The sequence below is a fragment of the Ictalurus furcatus genome, chromosome 19, assembly GCF_023375685.1.
Source record: "Ictalurus furcatus strain D&B chromosome 19, Billie_1.0, whole genome shotgun sequence".
Classification (NCBI taxonomy): domain Eukaryota; kingdom Metazoa; phylum Chordata; class Actinopteri; order Siluriformes; family Ictaluridae; genus Ictalurus; species Ictalurus furcatus.
Window position 1 is genome coordinate 13,716,447 of NC_071273.1, and position 16,066 is coordinate 13,732,512.

Below are 16,066 nucleotides of genomic sequence, written 5' to 3' on the forward strand. Positions count from 1 at the left end.
TATGAACAACTTCTTTTACTACAGTTTTTTACCACCACTGTTAATTGTTTCTGAACAGTAGGTTTTGTATTTCCTATTTTTATACTATACTGTTATTTGATCCAGTGTTGCACCATATGTTGCACAATGTTGCACAAATACCTCACGCATATCTGTACAGTCTTTGTGTCACAAATTACTCTCTCAGAGTCATGGTTCCCAGCACAGTGATCACTGCTTGCTATTGTTCCCTGTTCTCCATGTGCTTTTGTTTATGTCTTGACTTGTAACTTTGTTTTGGTTTTGGTCCTGTCTCCACCCCATCCAGTCATTGTTTGATTACTCCATTGCGTTCACCTGATTGTGTTCACCCCTTAGTTAGTTTGGTTATTTATACCTTGTTCTGTCCATTGCTTTTGCTTGGATGCACAACCATGTTGTGCAGATCTCTATGCATTCTAATTCTGGATTACATTATTATTTCTGAATATGGATTATCTTTCTGTGAGGATGCCTAGATGTGTATTGACCGCAGCTATGGATTATGACAATGATTCTTGGATGCCACAAATAAAAACGACTCAGAGATTACACACTTGTTTCCTGCCTCTAACTACACATTACACTCTGTTAGGATTACTGTATGTTAAATATGACCATGATAACTATTGATTTAACATTGTTATTTTAATTGTTGTTATTTATCTTTCTTTAAATATATTGCAATGAAGTAATTTAATATTTAATCCTACAGTCAACCACTTCTGCACTGTACACTAAATAAAACCACTCTTCACAAGCATTTTTATATTCTATAAAACTACAGAAAATGTATACAGTATCTCACAAAAGTGAGTACACCCCTCACATTTTTGTAAATATTTGATGATATCTTTTCATGTGACAACACTGAAGAAATGACACTTAGCTACAATGTAAAGTAGTGAGTGTACAGCTTGTGTAACAGTGTAAATTTGCTGTCTCCTCAAAATAACTCAACACACAGCCATTAATGTCTAAACCGCTGGCAACAAAAGTGAATACACCCCTAAGTGAAAATGTCCAAATTGGGCCCAAAGTGTCAATAATTTGTGTGGCCACCATTATTTTCCAGCACTGCCTTAACCCTCTTGGTCATGGAGTTCACCAGAGCTTCACAGGTTGCCACTGGAGTCCTCTTCCAGTCCTCCATGACGACATCACGGAGCTGGTGGATGTTAGAGACCTTGTGCTCCTCCACCTTCCGTTTGAGGATGCCCCACAGATGATCAATAGGGTTTAGGTCTGGAGACATGCTTGGCCAGTCCATCACCTTCACCCTCAGCTTCTTTAGCAAGGCAGTGGTCGTCTTGGAGGTGTGTTTGGGGTCATTATCATGCTGGAATACTGCCCTGCGGCCCAGTCTCCGAAGGGAGGGGATCATGCTCTGCTTCAGTATGTCACAGTACATGTTGGCATTCATGGTTCCCTCAATGAACTGTAGCTTCCCAGTGCCGGCAGCACTCATGCAGCCCCAGACCATGACACTCCCACCACCATGCTTGACTGTAGGCAAGACAGACTTGTCTTTGTACTCCTCACCTGGTTGCCGCCACACACACTTGACACCATCTGAACCAAATTAGGAATTTGAATTACTCATTTTCCCTCCATTTGAGAATTTTTCAAAAGTCCAAAGTTACATTCATCTTACGGTTTCGATCCCAAAACTCTATAGCCACTTCTACTGGCTTGATTTCTCTGCTGCATCCAAGGAAGATCAGATAAGCTGTCAAAAATGCACTCAGATATACAGTATATACAGGGAATACCAAGGGCGTATAGGATATGGGAGAGACACTGAAAGTGAGCAGATAGGCTTGATTGTTTTATCCCTTTTCAGTCTTTATGTTTCCAGCTTGTCTCTCTAGCCAATCCTTACCTACTTTGTTAGCATCGCACCATACCATTACTATTCTAAGAAAATTATATACAGGAGCCCAGAGGACAGATAAAAAGCTGAAACAGCTATTTTATCACCTTGGGAAGAGCACCTCCAGTATGAGTTTATGGTGCTATGGCTTTCTGCTTCTATATGCTTTTTCAAGGAAGAGAAGGGAAAGAAAAGGAAGGAGCAAATTAAAGTGTTGGTTTATGGTTGGCATTTAAGTTCTGACAGTCTTTGTGATTAAAATGATACCCCTGTGTCAAACTAATAATTTGCTTGTAGACTTAGACAGATGTCTTAAAATGGTAAGGAAACAAGTAATTATTGTGTACAGAAAATTTCTAGTTGCTGAGAGAAAGTGACTTTTGTTATGCTTAGAAAAATTCTGTTCAATATGACACCAAAGTAAAATCTTAAATCTAATGTTTTACTGGCAAATGCAGTAAAAATGTTTGCTATATAACAATTCTGCGTCTCTTATTAAAACAACTTTTTTTCTTATATACTTTAAATAAAGAGAGCAAAAGTTTGCATACCCTTGTTTCTGCAGTGGTGAAATAATCCAAGCTAACCCAAGATATAAGCAAAATCAACAGGAAACTATTTTGAAAGTTTTTCTGAAAATGAAAATATTTTGAAGGTCTCTCTGTCTCCTAACTGATTTAAAGAAAGCACGATATGACATCTTCCGGGGTTCTAATAGATATTTCAGGAAGAGTGTGGTCTTCAGGGACAAATAATACAATAGAGAAGCTACTAAGAGGATATGAAAGTGGTTTGAGGCAATTATAAAGGCACAAATCATAATCAGTAAAATGATTTAAGAAATATTGGTATCATAATCAGGAAGTAAAATTCAGACTAGAACCAGAGCCTATCCTGGGTACACAGGAATGCAGGAAGGCAAGGATGCACCTTGGATAGGACACCAGTACATTGTAGGGCACTAGGCACACACAGTTTTCCAACATACATTCACACATACATTCAAACCAAAAGGCAATTTAAAGTGTCCAATCCACCCATAATTTCATGTTTTTGGGAGTTGGGAGGAAATTGAAAACTCTGTGAAAACCCACACTGACACAAAGAAAACATACAAAATCCATCTGTGAAACCTAATAAATGTAATTTTTGTCATCTTCATTTTTCCTAAGAGTGTGCAAACCTCTGCACTATACTTCCCAAGTTTTATTCCCATGTTTATCCATGTTTTTGAGTTTCAAGTAGAATAAAAGTTGAAAAGTTGAACACTGTCTCTGGTGAGGATGTGACTAAATAAAGACAGATGAGGGAGGGTTGGGCATCTGAGTCACCTCATTACTCTGATGACTTTAACATTATACCAGTGTCACATTCATACTGAAAAATCAGCCTGTGCATCACTTACCTTGAAGCTTTGAATTTGTGCCATTAATCACCAAAAGGCTCTGGAGGGAAACAGGAAGAATTCACTGTCCCAAATACTCACACTCTTACCATGCACGCACACAAAGGAGATACAGGGCATTCTTAATGTGGCACATCCACATTATTATTATTATTGTTGTTGTTGTTATTGTTGTTGTTGTTGTTGTTATTGACATCATGCTGCATACTGCATATCTGCTCAAAACCTTACACAGTGTTGTAAAGTATGATTGTATGATTGTATGTATGCTTACACACAAGTACAAACAAAACACAGATTCAGAAATAATCATTTCTTCCAGGTGTACTTCATTGTGCTTATACATTAATATTATACCTTTATAGCACAGACGTCTTACAAACAATGAGTAAACAGTGACAATCACAACTCGAACTCATACAGTACACTCCCACTAAATATGACTGACTCACTGTGCAAAATCTTGACAGTAACATTGCTGTGTGTGTGTGTGTGTGTGTGTGTGTGTGTGTGTGTGTGTGTGTGTAGTATATGTGTGCAATCCTGGCTATTAAACTCCATCTCTACTACCATACCCACAGGCAAAGTCTCACTGGACTACATTTATTTCGTGTTGAGATCAATCGTTAAATGAATTCCTGCAGCAGAATGGAGATTCACAAGGTCAGAGATGCTGAGGTGCATCCTGGGATCAACTGAGATGACATGAGGATTTTATACAAAATAAACTCCTACTTTCTTAGTTACTGCACATGTTCCATCTAAACTCATCTCCTATAACAGCATATACACTAATTTGTGCCGAATCATGCTAGAGCACGCAGCAGCACCTTTCAGATTGAAGTGCTTGCATTCTGGAACTTATTTACATGATCAGACACCTCTGCAGCTTTTAATTTTTTTAAAAAAATAATTAAACAAAGTATTAATAACATCATTTTAATTGTAATTTCTTAAAGAAATAAGCTAATAAGTGAAAGGGCAAAGCAAGATACTAAAAAAGCAAGGGAGGTGTCATTTCTGTTTCTGAAACCTGTTGGCCCATCGCTCACACAAAACGTTTTTGTTTTTTGTTTTTCCAGATATCAATATTTCTGCTGTTATATTTGTGTTATGTTGTTTAATGTTTTTAGACCAGTGTTCTGAGCAAAATGTTTGTTGTGAGTTTGAGCTCATACTGAAGATGACCCTCAGTCCTCTCACAGCATCACTGAATTGTTATGGCTGCAATTGCTCATTGTTCTATTGTCATACCTACTGCATTCATCACTACTGTATTACATGAAGCCCTTGGATTACTGTTGTGTCTCTATGTTCGGGGACCTTTTCCCTGCCTGTCTCCCTTAGTGTTTCAGTACCTCATGTTTAACAAATTAAACTCTGTGCATATGTATGTGTGCATTTGCAATAGTAAACAACAACATCTGTATTTTTAACCAAAAATATGATCCATGGGGCCTCAGACTACCTCATTGTATGTACATCTCTTCTGTGGCTGCTAAAGGCAACTTTCACATTCTATGATGATCATGATGTATTAATGCATCTTAGTCTATTTGGTCAGTTATTCAAATTGAAAAACATTCAGCAAATAAAATGCAATTCTTGTCAGTCTAAAAACTGATGCCATCAGAGGTGCATCCAAAATAGCTCTGACTGGAGCCGAAGGCCTCTAGAGTCCTAATTATCCAAAATAGTGTGATTTGCTGCATACATTTGGACACCTCCTACTGTGAGTGATTCATAAACCTGCATATACAACATGTAGCCGGAATCCAGTCTTCTCAATATTACGTAGTCTCATGCTGACTTAGAGAATTATTTAATTCTACCTCAGAGTACAAGAAATGCAGGAGAACTAAACATGCAATTAATGGCCCAGGGTTGATTTTAGGGTCAGATATTCTACTAATCTTCTGCTCCACAAAATCCTTTTTTTTTTTTTATTCAAGTTCACCATTCCACTCGTTGCATTTGAATTACCATGTTTATATGAAGAAACTTTTCCAACATTCTGAGAATATTAACAGAGCAGATCAGAGCTTAGGATGCATGACTAAGTGATTAAAGATCAGTGTAGGAAGCAATGCCTAAATTCTAACTTGGGAAAGTTTACTAAAAAAAAACAAAAAAAAAAAACTGACTTTTACAACACAGAGAAGATAGCGCTGAAGATACTGAAGAATGTGGCAGATCATACAAAACTTTATCTGAGCTGTCCAATATATTTATCATTTTCTATTTTTTTAAGCTATAGCATGAGTATTACTTTTGGCTGGGTACTTTGGACCATGTCCTCTGCAACTGGATCCTGGACTTTTTGACTGGGAGACCCCAGTCTGTTAGGATCAGCAACACCACCTCCAGCACCACCACATTGATCACCAGCGCTCACTAGGGCTGAGTCCTCAATACACTGTTGTGCATACTGCTGACTCATGACTGGGCTACACAGTCCAGTTCAAATCACATCATCAAGTTTGCTGAAGACACTACAGTTCTACAGATTGCAGAATTGTGTAGAGACAATAATCTATCTCTTAATGTTGATAAGACTAAAGAGATGATTGTTGACTTTGGGAGGACCCGAGTAGATCACTCACCACTGCACATCAACAGAACAACTATGTAGAGAGTCAAAAGATCCAAGTTTTTTGGTGTGCACGTGATGGATGTCATCATCCACATCATCCAATAAGGCCTAGCTTCCGTTTCCTGCAGAGGCTAAACAGAGCCAAACTTCCCACTCCCATCCCCACAACCCTCCATAGAGGAACAATAAAGAGCTTCCTGACTAGCTGCCTGACCATGTGTCTTGGAAACATTACAGTCTCTAACCAGAAGACCCTACAGTGGATTGTGAGAACAGCTGAAAATATCATCTGGGTTTCTATACCCACCTTTGACACCTCAGACAACAACTGCTGCATCCATAAAGCCACCAGCCGACCCCTCTAACCCATCCCATGGACTATTCACCCTCCTGCCCTCTGGCAGAAAGTACAGGAGAATCTGTGACACCACCAGTAGACTCTGCAACAGTTCCCTGAGGCAGTCAGATTAATCAACACCCTGCTGCCTACCAACATTCACCTGGGCTAGTCAAACACTTAACCCAGTATGACTCAATACCACTGCATACCACACTTTACAAAGCAGCATTAGACACTTTATGGAACACTAAATGTATTTCTGCAACACTGCCAATAGTTTACAGTTTACAGCCAATGTTCTGTGTATTTATTGTTCTGTGTGTTTATTGTCCTGCACTTGTATTGTGTTTTTGCACTTTATGTAGTCTTGCATACTGTTACAGTGCATCCGGAAAGTATTCACAGCACTTCACTTTTTCCACATTTTGTTATGTTACAGCCTTATTCCAAAATGGATTAAATTCATTATTTTCCTCAAAATTCTACAAACAATACCCCATAATGACAACATGAAAGAAGTTTGTTTGAAATCTTTGCAAATTTATTAAAAATAAAAAACAAAAAAAAGCACATGTACATAAGTATTCACAGCCTTTGCCATGACACTCAAAATTGAGCTCAGGTGCATCCTGTTTCCACTGATCATCCTTGAGATTTTTCTACAACTTAAGCTCAGAACTGCTGCCTAGCAAAGCTCACAGATGGACAAACGTTGTATATACACAGGTTAACAAGACATGATTACAGGGTGCAGATGAAGCAGGAGACAAAAGCAGGAGAACTGTGACAGCTCTTCTGTGACAGAATCATCTACTCTCTACAACCACTGCAGTAAGTGATTAAGTTCCAGGTCATATATAGCACATTGGTTTGTTTTCCTCTAAGATGCTGTATAGACAGGACTTGTTTTCAAACCACAGTGAATGAGGTACAACAATAAAGTGCATTAGGAGAGTGTTCAGGAAGCTTCAATAGGTTCAACACAGACCTACTTAAGGTAATTCAGCTCCCTAATTAAGCATGATCATAAATTACAGAAAGGTCCTGAGTGCATTTTCTCTCTCTGTCTCTGTTGCCCTTTTAATAGAGAAGAAAAAAATGTTTTCTTTACAATGTACATCACAAGGCATGTTTGATGTTATTATTAAGGCAGACAAATGAAGTGCAGATTTTTGTTTTCCTAGCAAAGTACTATTTAGTAAGCTCTACACTGTAATATGTCTATCACATTAGAACACTAATGTAATAGACATATTACAGTGTAGAGCTTACTAAGCCTAAACTCTATAGTAATCCATTCTAACCGATTATAGGTACCAAATAAGATTATAGTACTAACATAACTTTATTGGCATATTATTAAGCCATATCAACTGATATCAGCTACAATTTATCAGTCAATTTTGCACTCTCTGGAACACCTCACCTGAATGTTTTGCATTATTTTCACTTTGGTTCTCATGTGACCTTATTTTGATGTTTATTTAGAACCACTCTCAAAATATACACATATCAGTCCTGATCGTTGAGGCATGGGTTCCACAAAGACCTCTAAATGTGTGCTGTGGTATCTGGCACCAAGACATTAGCAGCAGGTCTTTTAAATCCTGTAAGATGCAAGGTTGGGCCTCAATGGATCAGACTTGTTTGTCCAGCAGATCCCACAGAACTCTTTGTCATGTTCCTCAAACCATTCCTGAACAATTTCTGCAGTGTAGCAGGGCACAATATCCTGTTGAAAGAGACCACTGCCATTAGAGAATGGCATTGCCATGAAGGGGTGTTCTTGATCTGCAACAACGTTTAGGTAGGTGGTACGTGTCCACATCCACCTGAATGCCAGGACCTAAGGTTTCCCAGCAGAACAGTGCCCAGAGCATCACACTGCCTCTGCCTTCTTCCCATAGTGCATCCTGATGCCATCTGTGGGATGTGATGGGCAAACAAGTACGCTCCACGGAGGTCCCACCTAGCAACTTTCAGCACATGAAGGCTCTGCTGCCCATGTCTTGTTGCCAGACACCACGGGACACCTTCAGAGGTCTTGTGGAGTCCATGTGGCACAAGCAGGACCTACACAATATCAGGCAGGTGGTTTTAATGTTAACACTAATCGGTATATATTGGAGCTAGGGTGATGCACATTATATAGATATAGCTCTCAGGCATGGGGCTTTAAATGTCCCTTGATATGGGATGGTTTGTTTAAAAAAAAAAAAAAAAAAGAAAAAAAAAACCCAGATGTGACAGAAAACATATTTGGAAAAAAAAATCTAATAAAAATTTCAACCCCTTACAAAACATGTGTTTGCTTGTAATGTGACCAATTATACTTAGCAGGATCTTTGTGTCCCCCTGTCTCCCACAAAACCTGACTTCATGATTTAGTTAGTAGTTGGATGAAGTACAGTTTTTATATTAAAGTTGGGCTATATAAATAGTGAAAATTCACAAAACTGGGTTGGGAGAAGTGGGACATAAGGCTGTGTTTTATGTCTTTACAATACAGGCTTGTCTCTGCATCTGAGCTAAGAGAGAGCGATAATGGATGTGGAATTCTGGAGGTGGTAATGCATACACATTTTGGACCAAATGACATTCAACAACCCCGCTACTTCAGCACATATTAAATGCCATTGCCCATTTTGCACTATTCACTCATTACTTATTCTATTCAATCCAAGAGGAACATGAATTTTCCATTGTAATAACACTGTGGTACAACTCCAGCAGAACCCATGATAAATAAAATATTTCTGCTCATGCAAAATTAAAATAAACTGACATTTTATTTTGTGCACTTAGAGATTAGAACATTAAAGCTACTGAAAAGTTATTGAAATCACTTAATCATCTGAAGTAAACTGAGCATATAAAACCAAACAATTTGGAATTACAGTAAGCAATAAAACTAGCTAAAAAAATTCTGATAGGCTGACATCCCATCCCGAGTGTATTCATGTCTCACGCCTAGTTCTCCTGGTATAGGCTCTGAATCCACCATTACACTGACCATCTTACTGAAGATGAATGAATGAATGAATTAAATCACTTAAAAATATAAATCGTATACAAAGACACCCATATGAGGGCCTTACTTATAGTCTTATTAGTTTGCAGTTAAGAGAAATATATTTCCTCAGATGGATTTATTCCCTGGAAAAACTATAAAGTGGTGGAACAATTTCATCTATTACCAATCAGCTGCCTTTTGCTGCTACTGCTAATATGATACTTACCGATAAGCAAAATCGGCAGCTACATCCAAACACAGAGAAGTGTTCGCAATGCAGTTTCATTAGTCTGATTAGATGGGAATTTGTCTGAGTAGAAATTGTGTTTACAGAGGCACCTTAGGAACAATAGGATTGCAGTGAAATGCTGCAGGGTCTGTTGATATAGTCTAATGATGATCATTTTGATGTCAACTGAAGCAAAGCTTTTGTGGATTGCTGAAAGTTATTAGCATTGTGAAGTGAGAAGCTTTCAAATAGAAATGGGAATGAAACATGTTTGTTATAGAAAGCAAATATCTCTCAGATGTATTCCATATTACTTATTTGTAGAATTGGGTTTGTGTGGAGGCAAAACTGTTTTGTTGAATGTTGAATGTTTTGTTTTACATTCAATTGCTTTTTTGTTTTAAACATTTTTGAAAAGAAACAGTGACTTATGATTTAAGACAGTGACCATACCCTAATCTGTTCTAAAGGGTTTCTGTCTCTGAATGAAATTAGTATCTCTGTGAAGTTAGTATCTCTGTTTTCCAAGATGTGAAATTGAGAGTGATAAAACTCTCAGATCCTTTCTTAACTAATAATAATAACATTCTATTATTATTTAATGAAGTGAAAGTGTAGAACAACAGGATTAATTCAACAGTACTGTCCATTACTGTCCAGTACATTTCCTTTCCTCGACTCTCTGCAGTCCACTGCAGCATAAAGAACAGCTGCAGCAAAAAGAACAGCAGCTGAATTCATGAACAGCTGAGATGATTAATATTTCTCTACATATTCTTTCCTCTTCTCCCTTTAACACTGAGTGTTCATGATTAATTGCCCTTTCTAAAATGGTAACTTCTACATCTCTTGAGACTACAAGCACTACTCTTCCCCTGTGCTAAGCTCTTTTGGTAAATATGGGCCAAGATATCTGAATTGGAGATATTTAAATGTCAGGAAGTCTCTGTTTCAACCCTATTTTGGCTCCTTTACCAGAAAGTGTGAGATTTCTTGTCACATATACTAGAAGGGTTTATACACTCACACAAGGAGAGGGGGAGAGGGGAATGAAAGAGTATATATTGTAGGTAAGTGGCATACATATGTTGTTTGATCCACAGCAAATGTGCTTAGTTTTATTTTGTTACTACTATTGTTCAGCTTATAAAGTATTGCACAGAAAACCTCAGAGCTCTACAACAATGCATAACAAGACAGGGAGATACAGATTTGCATACAACTCATTAATGTATTTTTCTATTTAAAGATGACACCCTCCTAATAACTGAGGGGGAAAATGTACATGTTTTACAGCATTGCTGTTTCTCAATTCTTTGAGTAAATTGAGTGAGTGCAGTTTTTTAATGACACTTCAGTATAAGGCATCACATATCCACACCATTTATCCACATCATGGGTGGCCGTGGCTCAGGTGGTAGAGCAGGTTGCCCACTAATTGTAGGGTTGGCAGTTCGATTCCCGGCCCGCATGACTCCACATGCCGAAGTGTCCTTGGGTAAGACACTGAACCCCAAGTTGCTCATGATGGCAAACTAGCGCCTTGCATGGCAGCTCTGCTACCATTGGTGTGTGTGTGTGTGTGTGTGTGTGTGTGTGTGTGAATGGGTGAATGAGACACAGTGTAAAGCGCTTTGGATAAAAACGCTATATAAGTGCAGACCATTTACCATTTAAAAAATATAAATAAAATTCAGGCATCACCAGTCTTTATAGGACTTTTATAATACAATGAAACAATATCATTCAGTATGTTGGATTTTAACCCTACACTCTCTTAATGATGTGGGCTATATGAAAAAGGCATAAAAGGACAAAACAAAGTCATTTTTATTTCAGGAACTGTTATTTCTGGGACATTACCTATTTACTACTCCATGTACAGAGGATATAGCCATTAAAAATAAATCTGCAGATCAGTTAGACAAATGAACAGGTAAAAAAAATATATATATATATATAATACAAACACTAATTCATAGCTAATATGTTTGCATATAAGGCATGAATATAGCAGTTATTTGGCAACATTACCAGCTTCTCACACACTCATTCACTTGATCAGGTCATGGTGGATCTATCCCAGCATGGAGGCTGGAGGCTATCCCAGCATGAGGCAGGAATATACCCTGGATGGGGCACCAGTCCATCACAGGCAGGCTTGGGGAGTAACACAATACATGCAACGGCGTTACATAATCAGGATATAAAAAAAAACTGGTAACTGCAATCCGTTATCATTACGTCAAAAAACAAAGTAATCAGATTATAGGTACATTTTTTTAAAAAAAAAATAAATAAATAAAAATGGGAATACTACCAGGATTACAATTTTTTTAATTGAAAACCAAAGAAATTAATCTTTTGATTGCTTGATTATAGTTCTGGTTCTCTCTTGCCAGTCGTGACTCACATGAGCAACCTCCTGGTGCACGCAAACACAAATTATTCTCTGTTCTCTGCTCACAAAATGCTTTTGTTAGGGGGACCATACGTCCTCTTCTTCCAGTACATATCATCTTTTTCAGAGGATTTCTAAATTTGAGAAAATGTCCAGAATTCGGCTTTAGTTTCATTATGATGTGTTTATGGTCTAATACTGCATAATGTGTGCACATGTTTGCATTGCTTTAACCCCTCTCTGTAATTCCCACCTTCTCGCACACCAATTGGTCGATTATAAAAGGCTTGCAGCAACTATTGGCCAAAATCTCAACCATTAGCCTACTCTCAGTGAACTCGCAAAGATGAAGCGCTGTTTTGTACGGCATAAAACAATTGCTTGACAATAGCGGCAAATGACAGCTGTCCTGAGTTAAAACAATGACCATGGCCATATAAGGTCCTTTTTAATTTCATGTTATTACATTGCTTCGTATTACATGGCCATTCAAATGTGTAAATGATGGCAGAAGGTAAACTCGTGGCATCTAATATTTTATCTTATTCCATAGACATTCAAAAGCGTGTAGAACCAAGAGTGAAACCAATTTTAATATACATTTATGTGATGCTAATAGTGTGTCTTTTTCAGTGTTTTAAAGCCTGCATTCCCAGTAACACTGTTTTGAACACTATTTAAAAAAAAAGTTATCCTCTTTTTGGAAAACCAGAATATGGTCACCCTAGCTTTTGTGATGTAATGTTATCCGCATCAGGGAGAGTGATCTTTTATTTATTTATTTATTTATTTTAATAAAACAAATCCAAACATTGAACAATAATCAGATTACATTACTTTCATATTGTGGTACTTGAATTACGTTACTAATTACATTTTTTATGAAGTCATTTGCAACATTTTTAAAGTAACATTCTTAACCCTGATCAGAGGGTTACTTTGTATGAGTAAAATATTTTTATATTACATATTTTATATTATGTATATTTTTGTTTTTTGCAGTACCAACTTTTCTTTTAATCATACTCTTATTTTATACTGTACAGTAGATGTATCCTGCTTCTCCTTAATAACTACTATTAATGGAAATGTATGAGGACCTTGTATTATATTTTTTTAATTGTTTTAAGAAATGCTCAAACAAAATTTACATCTGTACTAATACATTTCCTGTAGGAATGTAATCTCCACTATCTGGTCAAATAGATGTCATCCTCAGATCCACCAACTACAGAACACTGTTCTCTTAAGAAGATCAAGAATTAATAAGATTAATAATAAGATTGGAAATGATGCCTCAGTGCACAGTGCTGAATTCGAATTTCTTAACACTCCATAAAATGCATGGAAAAATGGCATGTGCCCTACAATGCAGGGTATATTCCTACCTGGAACCCAGTGTTCCTGGGATAGGCTCCATATACACCGTAATCCTGACCAAAATAAAGCAGTGACTAAAGATGAATTAATTAATTAACCTTGACAGCAAGGAAGAGGTGGTAGGTTAGCCACTATCTACCGCAACATAATGAAATTTAAGGGCATTGCTTTTCATGAGGTCTACTTTTATAAATTGATTTTTTTTTCTTTTTATCATTCCCCAAAACATGTTTCCATGTTTTCTGTCTGAACTCTATCTGTGAGCTGCCTTAACCTGCTATAATTATAACATTCGTTTTGACTAAGACTGCTCGTTTCCTAATAAAGTCTGGGCTGCACTTAAAGGTGTAACCTTTACGCAACATGCCCATTTTTCACACCCATTCACAAGGTTAAGCCCTAGATTTATATTCAGTTTGAATGGCCTATAGGTTTTCTGTCACTGAATGTCAAATCAGTATCTCTGATCATCTCCTTAACTTCAGCTTTCTTATCCTATATAGAGATGTGAAATTGAGTCTAATAGAACTCTTAGACTCTTACACTAAATCTATTATTCTTGTTGCCTTTTGTCATTTCTACAGTCTTCCTCCTTCGCTGACATAATTTTGTTCAATACTGACTTCAAATACTTTCCTACTATAACTATTACTATGAACTATCCTAATACTATCCTAATTTAATCACCTTATCTATAACACATGCAGTGGCTTTGCTCCTCTTGCTTGTTTAAGATCAAATGTGTCCCATCCATGCTTACCACTGAACTATACCCCTTTACCCCTGAATTATAGCCATGAAAACTGTAGGCATCTATATGTGAACACTGGCCTATCTGAATCAATTAAACAAGTATAGAAATGCTCTCAACCCTGGTAACACTTCCTATTATTCCTCCATTATTACTAGGGGTAGGGGTAAGCCAAAAATCCTTTTCACCCCCATTAACAATCTTCTGAATCCACATATAACAGCCAGCACTAGCTCTCCAGCCCAGTGTGAAGTTTTCCTTATTTTTAAATGACAGAATCAGTTCAATTTATCAGCATTTCCCTCCTGACCTGTGATTCACTATTAACTCAGAACCACATCATTCTGACCTCTCTAACCCACTTTACCCTTAGATATTTTGATTCTGTCTCATTTTAAAATCGAACCCTTTTACCTGTCAGCCTCCTGTCTCTTAAAATTTGCCCTTCTAGGGTTAGGATTAGTGTTAGGGTTAGGGTTACCCCTAGGGTTACCCCTAACACTCTTTCTTTTCAATCTCAACACTGCTGCTGTCACTCCCGTTTGGAAAAATAACCCCAATGAACATTCTAATTGTAGACCAATTTCTAATCTTCACTTTCTGCCTACTGTTAGAAAGAGTCGTTGCCTTACAAATACAAGAATATCTTACCACCAACAATCTCCCTAAGCCTTTCCAATCAAGTTCCTGCTCTATACACAGCAGTGAGACTGCTATCCTAAGAGTCACTGATTATTTACTCTTTTCAGTTCACACTGATGCCACCAATTTTCAGCTCTCCTTCCTTTCACTATTTCTGGCATATCTTGTGTTTGGTTTGTTTCTTATCTTCATGATATATAACTTATTACAACCACTAAAACATAAATCATCTATTGCTTGTGTCACACAACATCTCCTTAAAGGATCAGATTCTCTCCTTATCACCATATAGTACAGGTGCAGCTCAAAAAATTTGAATATTGTAATGTCACGAGACTATAACCAGGAAGTAATCGCAGGAGCAATGTCTTTATTAACAAATAAGCAAACAAAACACAGGGAGCACAGTCTCTACTGAACAAGATTAACTAGAATAAACATGAGACTAAAATCTAGGCATTGCATGGGAACAGGACATGGAAACGAGACCGCTTCGCGAATGTAACGTAACCACTTAAGAATACTCATTAAACATTAATACCGCGCGAAGTGCGCAGCCATGCGAGGGGTTTAAATGACAAACACAATCAAACTAAACCATAGACACCTGGGGCAAATAAAGACACACCCTCGAACATAAGCCAATACCTGAACAGGAAGAGAATGAACCAAAGCAAAAGGCACTTGTCCATTTCACACAATTCAGTCACGTGCAAGCGCGCACTCAGAAGCCGCGCTGCAGTGCCATCTGCCGGCGAGCGCGTAACAAATATTGTGGAAAAGTTAAATTGTTTCCGTAATTTCATTCAAAAAGTGGAACTTTCACATATTCTGGATTTATTACACATAAAGTGAAATATTTCAAGCCTTTTTTGTTTAAATCTTGATGATTACGGCCTACAGCTCATTGAAATAAAAAATCCAGTATCTCAAAATATTAGAATAAAGAATTTATAATACAGAAATGTCGACCTGAGAAGAGGTCTAATCAGCTAATTAACTCCAAACACCTGCAAAGGTTTCCTGAGCCTTTAATCTCTCAGTCTGGTTCAGTACACACAACCACAATCATTGGGAAGATGAAAGTAAATGTTGCATTTCATTTGGAAATCAAGGTCCCAGAGTCTGGAGGAAGAGTGGAGAGGCACAGAATCCAAGTGTGAAGCCTTCAACTGGAGCTCAGTATATATACTCAGCAAAAAAAAAAAAGAAATGTCCCTTTTTCAGGAAACTGTATTTTAAAGATAATTTTGTAAAATCCAAATAAGCTTTACAGATCTTTATTGGAAAGGGTTTAAATAATGTTTTTAATGCTTGTTCAATGAACCATACACAATTATTGCACATGCTCCTGTGGAACAGTCCTTAAGACAAGAACAGTTTACAGGTGGTAGCAATTAAGGTCACAGTTACAATAACTT